The sequence below is a fragment of the Canis lupus genome, chromosome 4, assembly GCF_048164855.1.
Source record: "Canis lupus baileyi chromosome 4, mCanLup2.hap1, whole genome shotgun sequence".
Classification (NCBI taxonomy): Eukaryota; Metazoa; Chordata; class Mammalia; order Carnivora; family Canidae; genus Canis; species Canis lupus.
In genome coordinates, this window is record NC_132841.1 from 61,824,884 (window position 1) to 61,846,920 (window position 22,037).

The 22,037-nt window shown below is 38.8% G+C and overlaps 1 protein-coding gene and 1 long non-coding RNA gene across 12 annotated transcripts in view; one reads left to right on the forward strand and one right to left on the reverse strand.

Moving 5' to 3' along the window:
- Positions 1–22,037, reverse strand: part of HSPB3 (heat shock protein family B (small) member 3) — a 135,793-nt gene that overhangs the window by 83,658 nt on the left and 30,098 nt on the right. For 8 of the 11 annotated variants that reach the window (XR_012030122.1, XR_012030126.1, XR_012030125.1 and 5 more), the window contains exons 1-5: positions 21,143–21,387; positions 20,876–21,041; positions 17,114–17,211; positions 16,965–17,022; positions 13,428–13,582 (exon numbers count right to left, since the gene is read on the reverse strand). The gene's annotated coding sequence lies outside the window, so the exon portion shown is untranslated. Of the gene's footprint in view, positions 1–8,907; positions 10,334–13,427; positions 13,583–16,964; positions 17,023–17,113; positions 17,212–20,875; positions 21,042–21,142; positions 21,388–22,037 lie in introns of those variants that run through there. The other 3 variants (XR_012030127.1, XR_012030120.1, XR_012030123.1) reach the window with 3 other exon arrangements.
- LOC140632525 (uncharacterized) overlaps positions 1–22,037 on the forward strand; it is a 62,813-nt gene that overhangs the window by 36,672 nt on the left and 4,104 nt on the right. The window lies entirely within an intron of this gene.

The window sequence follows — 22,037 nt, forward strand, 5'->3', positions numbered from 1 at the left end:
ATCCTAGTTCCATAAAATAAGTGAAACCATTAATGTTTTATATAGCTATTTGTGTATGTGGGACAATTAATTATATATATGTAGATAGTTTCATGTAAAAATAATAAATTATTTTATTTTTTGAAGCTTTATATAAATAGCATAGGGAGTATCCTTCTGCAACTAGTTTTCACTCAATCCTATTAGAGACATCTCCATTAGTGCTAACTCACTAATTTGCAGAGCTGTACCACAGCTTATCACTTCTCTGATTGATAGCAATTTTGTTTAATTACTTGCTTTTATAAAGAATACTGAATGTCTATTTCTTTAATATTTCCTTCCACTCATGTGCAAAAATTTCTGTAGGGTACATGCTCCAAGTTATATTGCTGGACTATAGGATATGCACACCTGACTTTTCTAGGTGTTGCCAAGTTGCTTTCCAAAGTGGGTGTGCCCATTTGATTTCGTAGCAGTATTTGACGGTTCCAGTTGTTCCACTTCTTCATCAACTCTTGATATTGTCAGTCTTAATATATTTTGCCAATTTTATGGGTATGAAATGATATAGTACTTTAAAATTGGATTTACCAGGGCACCTGGGTGGCTCAGTCAGTTGACTCTGCCTTTGGCTCAGGTCATGATCCCAGCCAGGGTCCAGCCCCCAGTTGGGCTCCTTCCTCATCAGGGAGTCTCTTTCTCCTCTCTCCTCCCACCTCATGCTTTCTGCTCTCTCCCTGTCTCTCTCTCCCTCTCAAATAAATAAATAAAATCTTTTTTTAAAAATTGATTTACCTTGGAGTGCCTGCCTGGTGCAGTCAGTAGATCATGTGATTCTTGATCTCACGGTCATGAATTCAAGCCCCACATTGGGGCTTTTAACTACTTAAAATTTAAAAATTCTTGAAAAAAAATGGATTTACCTGATTAGTGGAGAGGCATGTTTATTGGAAAATATGATGCCTTTTATTTGAATAGTTTGTTTGGATTGTTTGCCCATTTTTCTTTTGGTCTCCTTGCTTTAAAAGAACCTTCAATATTATCAACTATGTATGGCAAATCCATTCTCCCAGTCTGCATTTTCTTCTTTTACTTTTGTTTTTTGCTATCTTAATATGTAGAAGTTTTGAATTTTGTGCAGGCAAATTTCAGTGTTTTCCATTGGCATTTTTGTCTTATCTTCATGATTTAAGGAGTGGAGAATAATGTATATATCCTACAATTTTTCTAAAAGTTTTACTTTCCACGTTTAGATCTTTAATCTTCCTGGAATTGATGAATTTATTAGTGTAAGGTGAGGATCTAGTTTTATTTTAAATTTATGTGTACATAATATTTTCCCAGTGAGATTTATTAAACGGTCTTGTCCTCAGTGATCTGCAATTCCATGTCCATCATATCAAATACGTAGAGATACATGGAGTCTGGTGTCAGGCTCTGTTTTGTTCCATTAGTCCATTGTCTATTCTTTTATTTTAAAATGATGGCAAATAAAGCAATCTGTAAAGTGATCCTCCCTCCTTCCTTTCTCAGTGATCTATAATATTCTGACTACATGTAGTCCTTTACTCTTCAATGTAAATATAGTATCAATTAGTTAAGGTCCTCAAAAAAATCCCAGTTATGAGTCAAACTGCCTTTTAAAACTAAAGAGGGCACCTGGGTGGCTCAGTGGTTGAGCCTTTGGCTCAGGTCATGATCCCGGGGTCTTGGGATTGAGTCCCGCATCCGGCTCCCTGCAGGGAGCCTGTTTCTGCCTCTGCCTATGTCTCTGCCTCTCTCTCTCTCTGTGTCTTTCATGAATAAATAAATAAAATCTTAAAAAAAAAATCAATGAGGAGTTTTTAAAAATCTGAATACTCACACCTATTTCACTCACTGTTTGAGGCATTTAGTAGCTAGAAGAATTGTACCTCTGTTTAAGGCCCTAAAAGTCCTGGGAACAACTGTCCTGACACTTTCTGGAGCCATGTCCATGGTAGCTTTGGAGAGAATGGCTTGGCCAAAAACTTTGTTTTTCTAATCCCAGGGAAGATACAAACTCAGCAGTTGCTGTATGGTGCTCCAAGTGATTTGCCCAAGGACCTCCCACTGAGATCTCCATGAACTTGCAGCTTGGATAACTCAGTGAGGTCACCCCCTGCAGATTCACAGGCAGATGGCCAAACCCTGACACAAAGCTGCAGTCAGATCCCCAAACAAGTACATACACATAGCCTCTTGTCTATAGCTTGAACCCATGGTCTGTATCAATTAGGAAAAACTCCAAAGGAGAGTAAATCAGGTCAGCCTGGGTTAATGTTTGCAAATAATTAAGTTTTAGATAAGTTTTAGGATGAACAGCTTTTGCAAAAAGCTTATATCCATAGGTAATTTTCTACTAAAACACTAGAGTAAAGTGCTGTATTTGCCTTATAGAATTCTAAATTCAGCATATTTTGCAGCTAAATCTAGAACTGGAAGAGAAATTAAAGGTAATGTACTTCAGTGCTGGTTCCCAATCTTGACTACACTTCAGAATTTTCTGAGTGGCTTCAAAAACCTCAATGCCCAGGCTGCACCCTAAATAGCACTGGATAGGGAGACCAAACATTCGTATTTTTCAAAGCTGCTGAAGTGATATCATGGTACAGCCAGTGTTGAGAACCAATGGCTTAGTTCAAGCCTTTAAAAGTACATTAATAAAATGAGATTTTAAGAGGTTAACTCACTTTTAATCATATTCTGAACTTAAACTGTCCAATTGGTAGGCTTGGCCACTTGTGACTTTTTAAAGATAAACTTATTAGAATTAAATAAAATTAAAAATTGAGTTCCTCACTTACATAAGCCACTTTTCAGGGGCTCAAAACTCACATGTGGCTAGTAGCCACTGTGTTGAGCAGTATAAAAACAAATTTCTGCCATCACAGGAAGTTCTTTTGGTCATTGCTATGATTTTGATGTCTTTCTAGTCATTTGGTAACTTCAGAAACATTTTAAATTATTATCACAGAATGATCAATATAATAAAAAAAATTAAACAAGTACAACTCAACATTAGCATGTATATCTGTAAAGCACCTAATACTACAATAAAAACAACAGCCTCTTGGGCAAGTAGAGTTGTGACTCAAATCCAAGAGATAACCTCCCACTCTACTTCCATTAAAATCAATGGATAATGATCCAGGAGGACAGTTTTTGGGGTTTTTTTTCCCCCTTGTTTAGTAAAGTGAGCACATGAAGGAAGAGGGAAGGGGGAACTATACTTTCCCAGTGACTGGTCCATCAGGCTTGGAGCCAACTCATAAGTGTGTCTAGGCACAACCTTGGCCCACAAAGTGCATAAAGGAAGTTGATAGAGGGCAATCTCCTCCTCTTCATGGATTAAAAACAAGTTCTTATACAAGACATAGTACAAGAACTAAAGTAGGTTTTCCCAACCTTTATAGTAGGATTTCTCACTATCACAGTCTTTTTTTAAATTATAAGACAGATTTTTGTCACCTAAAATTTCTTCGCCTCTTATAGTAAACACGCCATGAAACAGATTTCATAAAGTGGCTTTGGTGCTAAAGGGATTTGAATCCATTTATGTTGGTTGTTCTTTTGTCACTGCAAGAATCTAGAAAAGTATCAACATTTTATTGTTTGTTTTTTCAGTTGTTTATGAAATTAAAACTAAATACTACTGTACCAGAATATATTGTTCCTTGTCTTGGGGCTTCAGTTTCGCATTCCCAGATGCATTATATCAAGCAGTGAGATAGCCATGCCTGGGTCTAAATAGGAGGAAGCCAGAAAGTCAGTAGCATGACCATAAGCCAACTGGGATGATTGTAGTGTGCGAGGTACTATTCTGAGTGTTTTACATAGATGACATCATTTAATTCTCACAACTCACAATGAGGTGCTATTATTATCCTCATTTTACAGATGAAGAACCTGAGGGACGAGAAGTTAAGGAATTTGCCCAGGGCCACCTAGCTCTAAGTGATAGAAGTGAACTTCTACCCCAGCCAGTCTGACTCCAGAGCCCAGCCTCTTAATTACTCTTCTATTTTCAACATGTACATACTTCATACTAATGTCATATTTTTGGCCTGTCAAGATCAAGATCACAGACATTGGATTGGACTGGTCCACCTGGCTGGGAAAAAGGTCCATGTGGGTGGGAAGAAAGGTGTGAGCATGTGCCACCTTAACCCCAAGATTTCCAAGATTGCTTTCTTGGGGGTGGGGAGACCCTTCAACCTCACTTTGACACCTATCTCCTCTACTCCCTGCCACTACACACCGCACCTTCTTCGCAAGGGCAATCATAGTGGCTGCAACAAAAACTATTACCAGGGACTGGGAAAGAGCAGGAAGGGTCCCGCAACAAACAGCAGACGTACAGACGCACCTGAAGAGGTTACTCAATAGTCCCTAGTGTCTGGGCCCTGGATAGACACGGGGGAGTAAGGTTTCCTGGCTCAAGGCAGGGGGCCGAGATGGATAGATATCAGCATTAATTAGACCATTATATAAAACATCACCTTTCTTAAGGCCATATTCTCTCCTTTGTAACCTTTACAAATCTCAGCATGTTTTTACATTGCAGCCACGAATATAAATAAGAAACATGGTTTATCCCAGGGAGACTAGTTTCCCAGGCTACTTGAACCAAATTATTTTCTCACCCAGAGAGCAGCACGATGTTCTTATAGGCAACAGAGTATTCTTTGGGTCTTTCATACCCACTGGGTTTCTGCTTGTAAGGTGCTATAACTAGTGCAGCCTTCCTGCACAGCCTTGCTTTGAGCCCTTCAGATTTGTTCCACTACCCCACAATGATTCCACTTATTTATTTGTTTATTTATGTATAATGTTATGATTTAGAGCAGTTTGGGGTCCATAGCAAAATTGAGCAGAAAGTACAGAGTTCCCGTATACGCCTTGCTCTTTCCCCTACAACCCACATAGACATCATCAGTGTCCCTACCAAAGAGGTTACAACTAATGAACCTTTGTTACAACTAATGAACCTTCACTGACAAGTCATAATGACCCAAAGCCCATAGGTTACATTAGGGCTTACTCTTGGATGTCGGACATTAATCTATGAATTTTGACAAATGTGTAATGGCACTTATCTGCCACTATAGTATCATTCAATTATTTATGTTTGAAGTATATTATGTATATATTTTGTTCCTGCAAGGCCCCACTGCTTTTTTTTTTTTTTTTAATTCAGAGATGGTCCCATTTTTTGGAGAAGCTTGTAGAATAATTCTATCTTGTCACTGTGAATTCATGACGAAGACCTGTGCATTAGGTCTGAAAGTGAGTGACAGCCAAGGAGGCTGGGACTCTGAGAGGCTCCTCAGGCAGCCAGTCTAGAAGCCAGAATCCTACAGTTGTCTTGGCAACAGCTGAAGTTTCCTGTCCTGGGCTGAAAAGCGTGTTGTCTCTTCATTTATGCAAAGTCTATTTTACACCTTCAATCTGCCTGGGGCATAAATATGCCAGGAATGGAACCCTCAGGATTGGATTTCCTTTTTCTGATTTCAAAACAGAGGGGAAAATATCCACAGGAGGAAATGAACAGGAGGACTGCCCGCATCTCATACTGGGTCTTGGGTTCAAATATTCCAACATAGCCAGAATCTAAGCTGGGCAAAGTCTTAACTTGCACACAATTTTATTTTAGTTGCAACTTTTATAGACCATTACAGAAATAAAGCAATGGCAATCATTTTGCAGGGACTCTGCTATCACTTGTATTTTTAAACCCCAACACAGAGAATTTTGAAAGAGAAAAAAAAGAGTTTAACATCCTTAAGTGACTACATATTTGATTATGTCTAATATATGTGAACTATTATTTAAAGAGCTCAGAGTACTCTCCAAATGTGGGCTTGCTCTAGTCTAAAACACTTAGGAAGTCCATCAGCCTTGAATTAGACAATAGACATTCTCTCCACTTCTACTTTCTTCTCTAATTGATGCTTCAATTTTGAAGCTGAAAGAGTTGCAATTTCCTTGATTGTCTCTCCTTCAAAATTCCCCAGACCATTGCTTATTCCAAAGCCCAAATGTCTGCCTATCCCAGTTGTAGGTATGTAAATAGCATTTAATCTTTCTTCCTTCCTTTGAAGAACGAATTATGAAGTCTCTAACAAACATCCGCCAGATTTTATTTTAGAACTGGAAGGATAACTGGATTTCCTGGAGCAACGAGATTCACGTATTTCTACTCTCCTGTAACTTAAAATCACTAGGGGTGGCCACCCACCCAAGTGGTTATGTGCACCTGGGCAAGAACAGTTTGGGCAACAGCCAGACAAAAGAGAGTGTTTGGTACTAAGTAGATCCAGGAGGCTCCCCTAAGTCTAACATTGGGAGATCAGACCTGTTCCTGGCAATCCTTTGTTATCAAGGAAACAAAGCATAAAGACTAAGGAGAAGATTTTATGCTTTCTCTCCCTTCCCTGAGCAGAGAATGTCAGGCGCCCTGGAGGAGTGGGGAATCTCATAAGGGCTCCACCTGGCAGTGGCAAAGGGCTGTGTTGGAACAGGCTGAGAACCAAGAGAGATTCTGCTCACTGGCCTCACCCCCCTGTCCTGGTCTGAGATAGGGAAACCCATCATCTGTTATCTTTTGAGACTCCATACATAATAGATATCCCAGAAAGGATTCAATGCCACAAAGGATCCTACATTGAGGAAAAAACAGAGAACACCTGGTTTTTGCCTCTAAGGAACTTCTGAAATGGTTGTGGCATATTTGCTTTCCAATAACCACACTGTGCTTGGAGTACAGACAACAAGTGCTTTGGAGGGAGGTTTGACAAATTTTAGCGAGGGGGCAGGGTAGACTCAGGGACCAAAGCCTCACAGAGGCAATGTCCAAATGGAGATCTGAAGGAGCAGTCGAGATTGGCTAGGTTGAAAATAAGGGCAGGAGGGGCATTCTACCCGAGAGGGAAAGACCTGGCAAAGTCACAGAGACCTTGGGCTATCCTTTAGGGAATATCAGCTATCAAGCTGTTACTAGGGTAGGAATTTCTTCAGTGATGGGGCTAGAGAGGTAGGATTCAGCAAGATTGTAAAGGCTTTGATTACTCTAAGGCTAGGATGAAAAACTCAAACACCTTCAGGAGATAGGGCAAAAAGTAAAGTGGTGATACGGTGTAGCACTTAGTGAGCATTAGTACTGCTTAAGAGCAATGAATTTACATCTAAGGACATCAAATCACGCAATCAAAATACCTTGGCAGACAGTACAGTTTGCCTCCTTGGCCACTCATATAAGGGTACAGGCCCCAGGACAAATGGAAACCCCATCCCCAGAACACAGATCAGTCAGCAAGAGATACCATAACTAAGCTAACAAGAACACAGAATCGTAAAGTCATTCAGGCAGCAGCATAGCTGATGCTGAGACTGGGAGGCAGTTGGCTGATTGAGAGCTCAGCTACTTTAACATTCCATAAAGTGGGGCGCCTGGCTGGCTCAGTTGGGGGAGCATGAAACTCGATCTTGGGGTCGTGAGTTCGAGCCCCACATTGGTGTAGAGATTACTAAAACAAGTAAATAAAAACATTAAAAAAAAGATTCCATAAAGCAAAACCCCTTGTTTATAATCATGATATACCCCTTACGATTCATATGCTGAGGGCCGGGGTTCCCACTACGCATACCTCAAAAAGGAAGAGACCACCCCATCATTTGTTTTTGTTTTTTTTAATATTTTATTTATTTATTCATGAGAGACACAGAAAGAGAGGCAGAGACACAGGCAGAGGGATTAGCAGTCTCCATGCAGGGAGACTGACGTGGGACTCGATCCCGGGTGTCCAGGATCATGCCCTGAGCCGAAGGCAGATGCTTAACCACTGAGCCACTGAGGTGGCTATTTGTTTTTATCAATAAACTTCCTATCCCCGCATGATAGCTTTACTCATCATCTGTCTTCTTTATTTTTTCTTATCTGTTTTCTTTACAAAGATCAAAAGTACAATGAAGAAGCTTCTATTTGAGTTTTATTCTTTTTTCCTTAAACTATACGCTATAAAGTTTTCCTTAAAACTTTGCATTTATGTATGAATAAATAAGGCCTTGCACATATATGCAAGAGATTTTTTTCCACCTACCTACAGTGCCTGCCACGGGTCAGGGAAAGTGCAGTCATTTCCCATGAGGCTGTCAGAGGTCCAGGACTCACACTTTGGTGAGACTTTAAGCCACTTGAACACAGATTTTGTGGGCTTGTGTGTATGCACACATGTCTTTGGAGGGCAGGAAGTATACAGAATCACCGTGTATCCTCCTCTGTGCCTGCCATGGTACAAGTCCCACACATCTGCTGAACTGTGCAGGCAACAGTGTGCAGCTTGTTGAGTGGGTGCCCTGGGTATTTATGACTTGATTATAAATTCCTTAATGCCATCTTGGAGAAGGAAAAAGGGATGAGGAACTTACTATGAACATTACTAATAACTGAGCTACGTGTTTTATGTACTGTTTTATATCTATTCCTCACGACCTTACGATATAGTCGCTTCTTCCATATTATGAGGGAGGAAATTGAGGTTCAGGTAGCTTGCCCAACATCACAAACTATTGTACGTTTGGTGGTCTGACTTCAGAACCCAAAATCTGAACTCAAGAAGGGAAAAAAGAATTCCCTATTGAGAAGGAAAAGTATTGACCTGGCCTACCTGATAAGTGCTATTGAGTGGAAATTCTCATGTTAACTTTTCCTTTTCCTTTCCTTTCCTTTTTCTTTCTTTCTTTCTTTCTTTCTTTCTTTCTTTCTTTCTTTCTTTCTTTCTTTCTTTCTTTCTTTCTTTCTTTCTTTCTTTCTTTCTTTCTTTCTTTCTTTCTTTCTTTCTTTCTTTCTTTCTTTCTTTCTTTCTCTTTCTTCTTTCTTTCTTCCTCTCTTTTCCCCTCTTTTTTCCCACAAATCAGGCTCTTAAAATTTGGAAGATGAACAAATCATGTTACAAACCTCTGATAAAATCAGATTTCTGAACCTGCAAAATGAGATATGATGGAAAGAAATACTCCCTTGCCCTGTGATGACCCTATGAGGATATATCCCTCCTGTGAGGCGCAGCCTCAAACAAATGGTCAACTTCACCTGTACACTACATTCACAAACCCAAAAGTGAAATTTCAGAAAAATCTCTTTGAAGTCTCTTTGCTCATACAAGCAGCTTTCAAAGTACAGTCCCTCAAATCTATTCCTATCCAGCCTCTCAGCAGAGTTCCCAGACGGTCATCCTGCCAAGGTGCCTCTGTCATGGAGGTAACAACTAGAACCAAGAGCAGGTCTCTCAGGACTGCATTAGCATTTCTTCCTTCTGACCCATAATTGCACATCAGCACAGAAGGAATGTGCTCAGAATGAGCCTTACAAGTGTGGTAAGATTCTAAACAGCAGCAAGTGGCACTTTATTGGCAAGAAAAGCCCAAGCTAATTAGGGAGAAATAAATGAAAGCTTTTCATTTAGCCAGAGAAGGGGATAAAATAATCAATAAGCGAAAGTTGCTAACATGGATAAAGTTGAGCAACAGACCTGTAATAAAGGAAGACTAAAGAAACAACCATACAACAAATAGATTTATTTAATGCCTTTTCATTATTTATGGGCTTCTGTCTCACAATACTTGATAGACTAGGGATGCAGGAAGTAAGGCAAGAAAGAACAAATCTGTGAGAAAGAGGATGTTAAATGTGTCCTCCCATCCTCTACTTGTTTGTTTATTGAGGAATCTCTGACCTTTTACAGAGGAAGACTCTTGAATTCTGCAGTAAAAAACCTGAGAGACAAATATAGAAAAGGAGATAGGGATAAGCAAATAAGAGACCTAGCTGGAGAAGTCAGTGGGTCGTAACTCAAAGTTCTGTGACTTCCTCAAGCCCAGGTCAGAAACTGTCCATCAAATGCACTACTATTCAGGCATTAAGAATAATGTATTCTACTTGACATAGAAGGATGTTCATGATACTGAGTAGAAAGGTTAGTTATGATTTTTTAAGTTTTTATTTTAATTTCAGCTAGTTAACATACAGGGCTGTATTAGTTTCAGGTGTACAATATAGTGATTTAACATTTTCATTCATCGTCTGATGCTCATCACAACAAGTGCCCTCCTTAATCCCCATCACCTATTTCACCCACCCCCACCCACCTCCCCTCTGGTAACCACCTATTTGTTCTCTATAGTTAAGAATCTGTTTCTTGGGACACCCGGTTGGCTCAGCAGTTGAGTGTCTGCCTTTGGCTCAGGGTGTGATCCCTGGGTTCCAGGATTGAGGCCAACATCCAGCTCCCTGCGGGGATTCTGCTTCTCTGTGTCTCTCATGGATAAATGAAATCTAACAAAAAAAAAAAAAAAAAAGAATCAGTTTCTTGTTTTGCCTTTTTTCTCTCTTTCCCTTTGCTCATTTGTTTTATTTCTTAAATTCCACATATGAGTTGAAATCATTTGATATTTGTCTTCTTCTGACTGACTTATTTCACTTAGCATAATAGCCTCTAGTTCCATCCATGTCATTGCAAATGGCAAGATTTCATTCTTTTTTATGGCTGATATTCCACTGTAATATATACACATATATCACATCTTTATCCATTCATCAGTTGATGGTCGCTTGGGCTGTTTCCGTAGTTTGGCTATTGTAGCTATAGTAGATAATGCTGCAGTAAACATCAGGGTGCATATATCCTTTTGAATTAGTATTTTTGCATTCTTTGGGTAAATACCTAGATGTATGATTGCTGGATCATAGGACGGTTCTATTTTTAAATTTTTTAAGAGCCTCCATTAAGATAGGTTACAAATTGATATTAATTTGTATTAATACACTTTTATTGTGGTAAAATATACATATCATAAAATGTATCATTTTAGCCATTTTAAGTCTATAATTCAGTGACATTGAATAAATTCACATTTTTGTGCAACCATCATAATTATCCATCCTCAGAAAATTTTCCTCATCCCAAACTCTATACCCACTTAAACAATAACTCCCCTTTACCTCCTTCCTCATTATTCCACTTTCTGTCCCTATGAGTTTGACTATTCTAGACACCTTGTATAAGTGGAATCATACAATATTTGGGTTTTTTTGCATTTGAATTATTTCCTTTAGCATAATGTCAACAAGTTTCATTTGTGTTATAGCACAGATATAGATCAGAATCTCATTCCTTTTTAAGTCTGAGTAATTTTCCATTGTATGTATACTCCACATTTTGTTGATCCACCCTTCCATCAATAAACACTTGGGTTATTTCTACTTCTTAGCTATTGTGAATAATGCTGCTTATGAACATGGGTCTACAGATATCCATTTGAATCCCTGCTTTTAATTCTTTTGGGTAGGGACACATGGGTGGCTCAGCGGTTGAGTGTCTGCCTTCAGCTCAGGGCCTGATCCCAGGATCCGGGATCGCATCCCACATGGGGCTCCTTGCAGGGAGCCTCCTTCTCCCTCTGCCTCTCTCTCTCTCTGTCTCTCATGAATAAATAAATAAAATCTTTTTTACAACAAGAGGAATTGTTGAATCATATGGTACTTCTATTTGATTTTTTGAGTAAATGCCATACTGTTTTCCACAGCAGCTTCTATATTCACATTTCATACCTATTTGTTAAGTACAGAAAAAGAGAGACAAAGATTACATACCAAAATGTTAGCAGTAATTTATAAATTGTGAAATAATAGGTTGATTTCCCCTAAGTTTTAGTTATGTGTTGATAAAAAATAAATTTCCCCAAAACTTAGCTCCAGAAACTACAAACATTGATAATTTTTTTTTTTTTTTTTTTTTTTTTTTTTTTTTTTTTTGCAATTTCTGAGGGCCAGGAATCTGGAATCGCTGAGCTGGTTGATTGGCTCTAACTCAAAATCTCCATCTAGGGAGGTTGTGGTGAAGGTGGCAGCTAGGTCTGCAATCTCTGAAAACTGGATTGGGACTGGGGGGAGATCTCTTCCAAGTCTCATCCCTATGGCTTTTGACAGGAGGCTTCAGCTTTTCACTACACAAGCTTCTCCATAAAACTGATTGTGACATGACTTTCCTCAGAACCAGTGATGAGAGAAGAAGGAAGAGGCTAAGGCACAGTCTGCACGCACAGTCTTACAACCTAGTCTCTGCAGTTATACACCACTTTTGCACATTCTGTTGTTCACACAAGACCCATTCTGCTATAAAGTGGTGGGGGACTCTTCAAGAGTGTGAATGTCTGGAGATGGGGGCCCCATCCTAGGGGCTGGCTACCATATCCCAACGACCTGTATTTTCTTCCTCTGCCTCAATGTTATTGAGATTACAATTGACATGTAGGGTTGTGGGAGTTTAAGGTATCCAACATGTTTATTTGATATGTTAATATACTACAAAATGATTACCACCATGGCATTAGCTAACACTTTCATCTTGTCTCACAATTACATTTTATTGTGGATAGAACACTTAAGATCCTCTCTTAGCAACATTCAAGTATATGATACAGTATTATTAGCTAAAATCACCATGTTGGACATTAGATCACCAGAATTTATTAATTGTATAACTGTAAGTTTGTACCCTTTGACCAATATCTCCCTGTGTCCATCACCTGCCTAGCCCTTGGTAACCACAACTTCACTCTGTTTTTCTGAGTTTGGCCTTTTTAGCTTCCACATATAAGTGATATCATACAGTATTTCTCTTTCTCTTACTTCACTTAAACTAATGAAAGGTTCATCCAAGCTGTCACAAATGGCAGAATTTCCTTCTTTCTCATGGTTAGATAATAACCCACTGTGTGCTTATGTGCAACTAAGACATCTTTATCCATTTATCTGTTATGGACACAGATTATTTTCATTATCTTAGCTGTTGTGAATAATGTTGCATTGAACATGGGAGTGCTGATATCTCTTCAAGATAGTGATCTTTATCACCCAGAAATGGGATCGCTGGATCATATGGTAGTTCTATTTTAATATTTTGAGGAGCTTCCATACTGTTTTCCATAGTGGCTGCACCAATTTACACTCCTGCCACCGGTGTGCCAGGGCTCCCTTTTTTCCACATCCTTCCAACACTCATTTCTTGTCTTTTTTGGATGATAGCTACTGTGACAGGTGTGAGGTGACGTCTCCTTGTGTTTTTGATTTGCATTCCCCAGCTGATTAGTGATGTCAAGAACCCTTTCATGTATTTTCAAATGTAATTAAACTGTGTATCTTTGTGATAGAAAAGACATACAGGAAAATGCCAATAGTTTGTAAAACATGCCAAAGCATTGAAAGACAAAAGGACAGTTAAAATATCAGGATTTATTCAGCTACTGTCTAACGTCAGAAAGAACCAATTGGCTATAAAATATTTTCATTGAGAGACATTTTTACTACTGTCACTCAGTTGGGTTTGGCCCCATCTTCAGTGATCACCTGAAACAAAAGCACCGGGTACCTGATGATCCTGGCTGGAGGTCCTGCAGCAAGTCCACAGCAGGGGTGAGCACACAGAATACAGGAGCCTTTCATTAGGGCTGGAGATAAACTTTCAAAGTACTTCTGGATAGCCTGCTGCCATGGTCCCATCTTTGGTTGATCCTTTGTTGAGGACTGAAATTGGACAGTTTTACTGAAGGAATAAAGCTAACGTTTTGTCTATAAAATATATCTGCTTCTGGAACAGATAACATATCACCATTATTTTGCTTGCGGTTTAAAGATATTTAAAAACTTCTTTCAAAGTTTTAAGTTACAAAATATGCATTTTAGACTGTATAGAGACAAAAAATATGAAGGGAAAGAATTAATCACCTTATTCTAATGTCTAGCAGTAAATAGAGTGGTTGGTCTTTGGAGTTGGATAAGCTTAAATCCAAACTCTGGCTCTGACATTGAGTAGCTGTGCAATCCAGGGTGTTACTGAGCCTGAAAAATGGGTATATTCATAATATCCCCAAACTGGGAAACAAAAGAAATGCCCACTATCTGGTGAATGGATAACCAGGGTTAACAGGGCTGTATTCAAACAATTGAAGATTTATTCATCAATAAACTATCAACATGTGCTATGGCATGCACAAAACTCCAGAATGTTTTGCTAAGTGAAATAAGTCAGATACAAAAGGCCGAAGGACTAGATGTTATGTGATTCCATTCACATTAAATGTCCAGGAAAGGCAAGTTTATAGAGACAGGAAGTAGATTTGCAGTTGCCTGAGGCTGGAAGGGGGACTGAGGATTAACAATAAATGGTCATGAAGAATCATATTGTGGGAATAAAAATGTTACTAAAACTGAATTATGGTGATGATTGCATCACTCAGTAAAGTCACTAGAAATCACTGAATTGCACACTTGAAATAGATAAATTCTATGACATATAAAATATGCTTCAATAAACCTTTTTAAGTATGGGAACTAGTCTTCCCACTTGTAACAGTCTGTGCTAAAAAAATAAAAGTATTAGTGGTAAGGGTTAGGGAAAAAAGATAAAAAATCTCATCTTCTGGTTACTGTTTAAAAGAGAATATCTGAAAATGCTCAGTGCAGGGTCTGGCACAGGGGGACACTTGAGCAATTGCCTGGTATAACAGCTAAATATCAGCAACTATAAACAGTAAAAGGAAATATGATGAAATGTATTTTTATGCATATATTTTTCTTTTTCTTTCTTTTTTTTAAAAGATTTTATTTATTTATTCATGAGAGACACACAGAGAGAGAGAGAGAGAGAGGGACAGGCAGAGGGAGAAGCAGGCTCCACACAGGGAGCCCGACGTGGGACTTGATCCCAGATCTCTAGGATCAGGCCCTGGGCTGAAGGCGGCGCTAAACCCCTGAGCCACCCAGGCTGCCCTCTATGCATATATTGCTCATATAAGTAAGACAATCTTGTAGAAGTCCTATTTCTTGCCTTTACTCTATCATCTTTTCTGCATTATTATAAGTCTCTAAGGCATCCCATGATGACATGGAGTATACCATATGGCTAAACATAATTTAAACATTTACTCATGGATATTAGTTTTTTAAACTTTGCTTTATAAATAACCTTAATGAATATCTTTTTCCTTAAGTCTTAATGTATTTGTAGAGACAATCAAAAAATTCAGTAAAGTTGCAGGATACAAAGTCAATATAGAGAATGTATTGCATTTCTAAACACCAATAATGAAGTAGCAGAAAGTGAAATTAAGAAATCACTCTCATTTACAATTGCACCAAAAACAAGATACCTAGGAAATAACCTAACCAAAGCGATGAAATACCTGTACCTTGAGAACTATAAAACACTGATGAAATTGAAGATGACACAAAGAAATGTAAAGACATTCCATGCTCATGGGTTGAAAGAACAAATAATGTTAAAATGTCTATACTATCCAAAGCAACCTACACTTGTAATGCAATCTCTATCAAAATATCAACAGCATTTTTCACAGATCTAGAACAAACAATCCTAAAATTCATATGGAACCACAAAAGATCCCCAATAGCCAAAGCAACCTTGGAAAAAAAAGAACAAAGCTAGAGGCATAACAATTCTGGACTTAAATTACAAAGCTGTAGTGATCAAAATAGTATAGTACTGACACAAAACAGACACATAGATCATTGGAACAGAATAGAAAAGCTGGAAATGAACCCACAACTATATGATCAGTTTAATCTACAACAAAGCAGAAAAGAATATACAATGAGAAAAAGTGAGTCTCTTCAACAAATGGTGTTGGGGAAACTGGACAGCCACATGCAGAAGAATGAAACTGGCCATTTCCTTACACCATACACAAAAATAAACTCAAAATGGATGAAAGACCTAAATGTGAGACAGGATACCATCAGAATCTAGAGGAGAACATAGGCAGTAATCTCTTTGACATTAGCCATAGTAACTACTTTCTAGACAATGTCTCCTGAGACAAGGAAAACAAAAGCAAAAATAAACTATTGAGACTACATCAAAAGAAAAAGCTCCTGCACAGCAAAGGAAACAATCCACAAAACTAAAAGGCAACCTACAGAATGGGAGAAGATTTTTGCAAATGACATGTCTGATAAAGGGTTAATATCCAAAATATGTAAAGAACTTATAAATCTCAATACCCCCCTAAAAAAGAATAATCCAATTAAAAAATGGGCAGAAGACATGAATAGACATTTTTCCAAAGAAGACATACAGATGGCTAACAGACACATGAAAAGCTACTCAACATCATTCATCATCAGGCGAATGCAAATCAAAACTACAATTAGAGTTCACCTCACACTGTCAGATTGGCTAAAATCAACACAAGAAACAAGTGTTGGTGAGGATGTGGAGAAGGGGGAACCCTCTTGCACTCTTGGTGGTAATGCAAACTGGTGCAGCCACTGCAGAAAACAGTATAGAGTTTCCTCAAAAAGTTAAAAATAGAACTACTGTATGATCCAGCAACTGCCCCACTAAGTATTTACTTAGAGAATACAATAATACTAATTCAAAGGGATACATGCACCTTGATGTTTATAGTAGCATTATCTATAGTAATCAAACCATAGAAATAGCCCAAATGTCCATTGACTGATGAATGGGTAAAGATACTATATATATATATAAATATATACTACTACATACATAGTATATATATAATGCTGTTGATATTTTGATAGAGATTGCATTATATATATATTATATGTTATATATATATAATGAAATATTACCCTGCCACAAAGAAGAGTGAAATCTTGCCACTTGCAATGACATGGATGGAGCTAAAGGGAAATAAGTATAATAATTAAGAATAAGAGGGAGACAAATACTGTATGGTTTTACTTACATGAGGAATTTAAGAAAAAAAACAAATGAGCAAAGGGAAAACAAGAGAGAGAGAGAGAGAGAGAGAAATCGAGAAACAGACTCCTAACTATATAGAACAAACTGATGGTTACCAGAGAAGAGTGGGTGGGGGGATGGGGAAAATAGGTGATGGGAATTAAGGAGGGCACTTACTGTGATGAGCACCAGGTGATGGATAGAAGTGCTGAATCACTATACTGCACACCTGAAACTAATATTACACTGTGTGTTAACTAACTGGAATTCATACAAAAACTTAAAAACACACACACAAATAAATTATAGGATCTGAGCATACACACATGGTTTGTGCTGCTGTTGCACGTTGCCAGATCACTTCCCGGAAAGTCTTTTTGCCACTTATACTGCCACAAACACTGAATGGAATCCCAACTTCATCCTACAAAGACATTGAATACTATTTTAAAACCTTGTCTAATTTGACTGGTGAAAAGTGATATTGTTTTTTTCAGCTGAAGTCTCTGTGGTTGGTTACTAGTGAGTCTGTGGATGTTTTGTGTGCTTATTAGGAATGTATTATTTCTATGAATTGTTGGCTCATGTCCTTTGTACCTATTCACCTTTTGGGATTTTGCTGTTTATGGTGGACTTGTATGAATAGTCCATTGAGAACTCTAACTATCCTTTGTTGTACTTTTCTTCCAGATTGCTTAGTTCTTTTAATTTTACTAATAATGGGTTGGAGTTTTAAACACTCATAAAGTAAAGGTCACTTTTTAAAGTAGATTTGTGGAAGATTCAGAGAGAGGGGGGCAGGGGTGGAAGGAAAGGGAAAACACCGCATTCTTCACCTGCTTTATAATTTAGCCTACATGAATAGGTCCATATATGGACTTGATCACAACTGTCACCTTCATAATCACAATTTAGCTCTCATGTTTCAAAAACTACTTTCTAATCTAGCGAACCATCAGCTCCACGAGCCCTCTGGACCTCAGAACTGACTCAGGATTAAACTGAAATCCAAGCATTGTGATAACATTGTTCTTACATTAAATTTGTCCTGGAACTGGGCTCCTAACACCAAAAGATCAAATCATAGTTCGGTAATATCTCTCTGATCAATATGCAATTTGCTAAAAACTGTATTACTCTCACTTTAGATAAACTAAAGACTGGAGATGTCAATTAATCAGTAGGGAATGTGTCATGTGGATATATTCCAAAGGTGTAAACCCAGGGGGTTACCATCATTCATTACGAAACATCCCTATTTGTTGAATTGGTTGCTAGCATAGGTAAGAATTCCCCTTCTAGATCTGTGTCCTCTAAAAACATTTTGAGAAATTCTTCCCAAAAATGACTTGTTAACATGGAGAGAAAATGGTCACGTTTTGGAATTGATGTTAGTAAATAATAAAGATAGTTGAGAATGTCCTTAAATATGCAATTATTAGGTGCAAAATAATGGAAAAACCAATCTTCAAAGGTGGCACTGGCTGTGTGACTTTGGAAAAATTAACTTATTTCTAAATCTGTTTCATCTTCTATAAAATAGAAATTAGGGGATCCCTGGGTGGCTCAGTGGTTTAGTGCCTGCTTTCAGCCCAGGGCATGATCCTGGGGTCTCGGGATCGAGTCCCTCGTCAGGCTCCCTGCATGGAGCCTGCTTCTCCCTCTGCCTGTGTCTCTGCTTCTCTCTCTCTCTTATCCCTCATGAATACATAAAATCTTAAAAAAATAATAAAATAGAAATTAGATCTTTACCCCAGGCCCATACAATGGCTTTCAGGAATTTTAAGTCACTGAGCCCATCACAAATACTCAGGTATTCTTTGATTCTTAGACCAAGGAAAATTAGCTAATAGGTCAAGAGGCTTAATTTCTTGAAGATTACAGTCAGGTAGGAGAATGAATGAAAGAATATTACTTGTTTTTTGTTGCTTAAAGCACAGTACTAGGTACTTTTATCTTCTTGTTAAACCTACACAACACTGGCTGTTACTTCCATTTCAATGATGAGGAAACAGGCCTGAAGAAATCACCCTGCTTCTTACACAATGAGCCAGATGCTTCCCTAAGACACATTTTTGGTGTTTCTTCCATTTGATTAATGCCTAATTTGTTCAACTTGTTATCCAACTGCCTACATGAAATATCCTTTTTGATGACTAATTTTCAGCATCTCAGACAAGATGAAAGGCAAGTATTTTTTTAAAAGATTTTATTTATTCATGAGAGACACAGAGAGAAAGAGAGGCAGAGACACAGGCAGAGGGAGAAGCAGGCTCCATGCAGGGAGCCTGACATGGGACTTGATCCTGGGTCTCCAGGATCACACCCTGGGCTGAAGGTGATGCTAAACTGCTGAGCCACCCATGCTGCCCAAAAAGCAAGTTTTTGACATTGCTCCCAAAGCATACATTTCCCAGTCTTCCCAATGAGTAAATGACAACTCCACCATCCCAGGTGCTAAAACCCCAAACCTCAGTTGTCCTCAATTCCCTCAAACCCTACTCTGATCTTTAACAAGTCCCTTCAACTCCACCTTCAAAATACATCCAGAATCTGGACCACCTCTTACATTTCCACTACCACTCTGGCCAAAACCACCAGTGGCTCTTACTTGTATTATAAATATCTTCCCAAGTGGTTTATTTCTGCCCTTGTACCTCTTCAGTCTATTTGCACAAAGCTACCAGAATGATCCTGCTAAAATGAAGGTCAGATCTTGTCATCTCCCTGTTCAAAATCTTCCAATGGATTCCACTGTGACTCACAGTAAGAAACAAAGACCCATAGTGGCTTCAAGCTTCCAGATGACCTGCAATCGATACTACTGCTCACACTTTCTATCCTTCCCCATGTTGCTTACTCTACTCCAGTCACATCAACCACCTGGCTGTGCCCTCTGACAAGATGATTCTAAATTGCAAATTCCATCGTGGCTCCCATCCTCATTTCCTTCAGGCTTTTATACAAAACTACCCTCTCCGTGAAAGCATCCTTCACAGCCCTGTCTAAAACTTCGGCCCCCAATCACTCATGTTCCCAGCCCTGCCTTCCCCTGTTTCTTCTACACTTCTCCCCAATATACTACATTTTGTGCTTATTTATCTTGTCTCCCCTCACTAGAGTGTCATCTTTACGGGACCAGGGAATTGGGTCTGCTTGTTCTCTGCTGTATTTCCCAGTACCTAACACATGGTGAACACACTGTAAATATTTCCTGAAAAAGTGAATGAGCTTGTAACTGATATCTGCTTTGTTCCACTCATGATGTCCTCCATCTCACCTGAGAGCATCCTTTGCAGACACTTAAACTTTCCTTCACATTACCACTTGTGCCTTTTAACAGGTAGAGCAGAACTTTCTTAAAATCTTCCACACCCCTCTCCAGGCTTTCCTCTCTATCTTCCTGACCAGTTCTGGGTCACGTGACAATCTCTAGGGTAATCACTTGCAAAGGGGATGGGACCACCATTGGCTCCCATGGTTTAAGCATGATTTATTCTCTGTGACTGGGTCTATGGCTGCTGGAATAAAATCAGGTTAAGAAGGAAGAAGGGAATAGATTTTATAGAAAGGAATAAGTGTCTGCCATATCTACTGAATCACAATTTCATGTCTGTGATGCCAGTTGAGTTTTACCATCCTTATGAGGAAGGATAGATGGGTATTCGAACCATTTTACAGAGGACAAAAAAAAAAAAAGCCACAGAAAGATCCTTCAGCATGCCTGCATCATGCAGTAAGTCAGAGGCAGGACCAGTGTGGTCTACCTAAGCTGAGGGTTCTGGAGAAGCAGGGTGCTTTAGAGAAAAAAAAGTACAGCAGAAATCAGAGACCCAGGATCCCTGGGTGGCTCAGCGGTTTGGCGCCTGCCTTTGGCCTGGGGAGTGATCCTGGAGTCCTGGGGTCAAGTCCCACATTAGGCTCCCTGCATGGAACCTGCTTCTCCCTCTGCCTGTGTCTCTATCTGTGTGTGTGTATGTGTGTGTGTGTCTCATAAATAAATAAATAAAATCTTAAAAAAAAAAAAAAAAGAAAGAAATCAGAGACCCAGGAATTCATTTTCACTCTGCATGAAAGAACTATATGACCTCAAATAGGTGTTTTGATCCCTCAGGGCCTCGGTTTCTTCATCTGTAAAATGAAAATAAACTCCCTTTCTTGCTCCAGAGGGCTTATTAATCATTAAGACTTTCTTCTTATCTGTTGAATTCAGCTCAGGCAGAGAAACAGGAGTGAATTGTTGGACTTTAAACCCTGCACAACCAGAAAGGAAGAATTAGCTCTTCTTTGTAATAATCTTTTTAAAAATCCCCTATTGTTCTGAAAATAAATACATAAGGATGATCCCTTTAAACCTTAGTCTGTTCCTGAGGATTTCTTGCTCTGCATCACTAAACCCCTTTTGTTCCAGCTTTGCAATTTGAGACACACAGGTATTTCTCAGCAGGTTGTCTGTTCCTCATTTAGAAATCAAGTCCCCTATGAATACATAGTTGGAAGCTTCTATTTCAGAGCCTCTTCCTGGAGCCAACTGCAGATGCCTTTGTAGCTTGAGAGCTATGAAACCCCAATATCTTCCTGGCCAGGGTCCTAGTGTACACAGTTGCCAGGCAGCAGTCATTCCAAATTCTGCTGTTGAGCTTCTCACTTCCATGCATCATTCCTAGTATGTCACCTGCCTGAGAGATTCAAGGGTTTTTTTGTTTGTTTTGCTGAAGGAGTGGCTTTTTAAGGGCAATGGGGGGAAGATGGCTATGCAATTGTTTACTGAACATTGCATGTTAAGCTCTAGGTAAATATGATGCATTTTCCGACCTTCTGACTTCAGAGATTTACAATTTCCTTTCCTGCAGCGTCAAAATTAATATTTAATAACTTTTTACTTTCAGATAGAAATTTAAGGTGTTCCACATATTATCTCATGTGATGTTACAACTAAGAAAAATTAGGTAACTCTCGCAAGATTGTTAAGCTGGTAAAGAATAAAATTGAGCTCAAATCCTCAGATTACCAGGCTGCCCTTCAAGTGTCATACAAACCAAGTTTTATAATTTTGGTGCTTTCAGTAAATGTGCTGTCGAAGTGAGCACTTAATTTTGGCACTTTCAAAATGGGCAATTATTTGTACCTTTAACTACCCGCTATCAGAGTCTGGGATATGTCACACCTGAAAAACCTGAATAGGAATTTTACTTAAAGAGAGCTGCTTACTCATCTTAAGCCAAGAATTGGCAAACTTCTGTAAAGGGC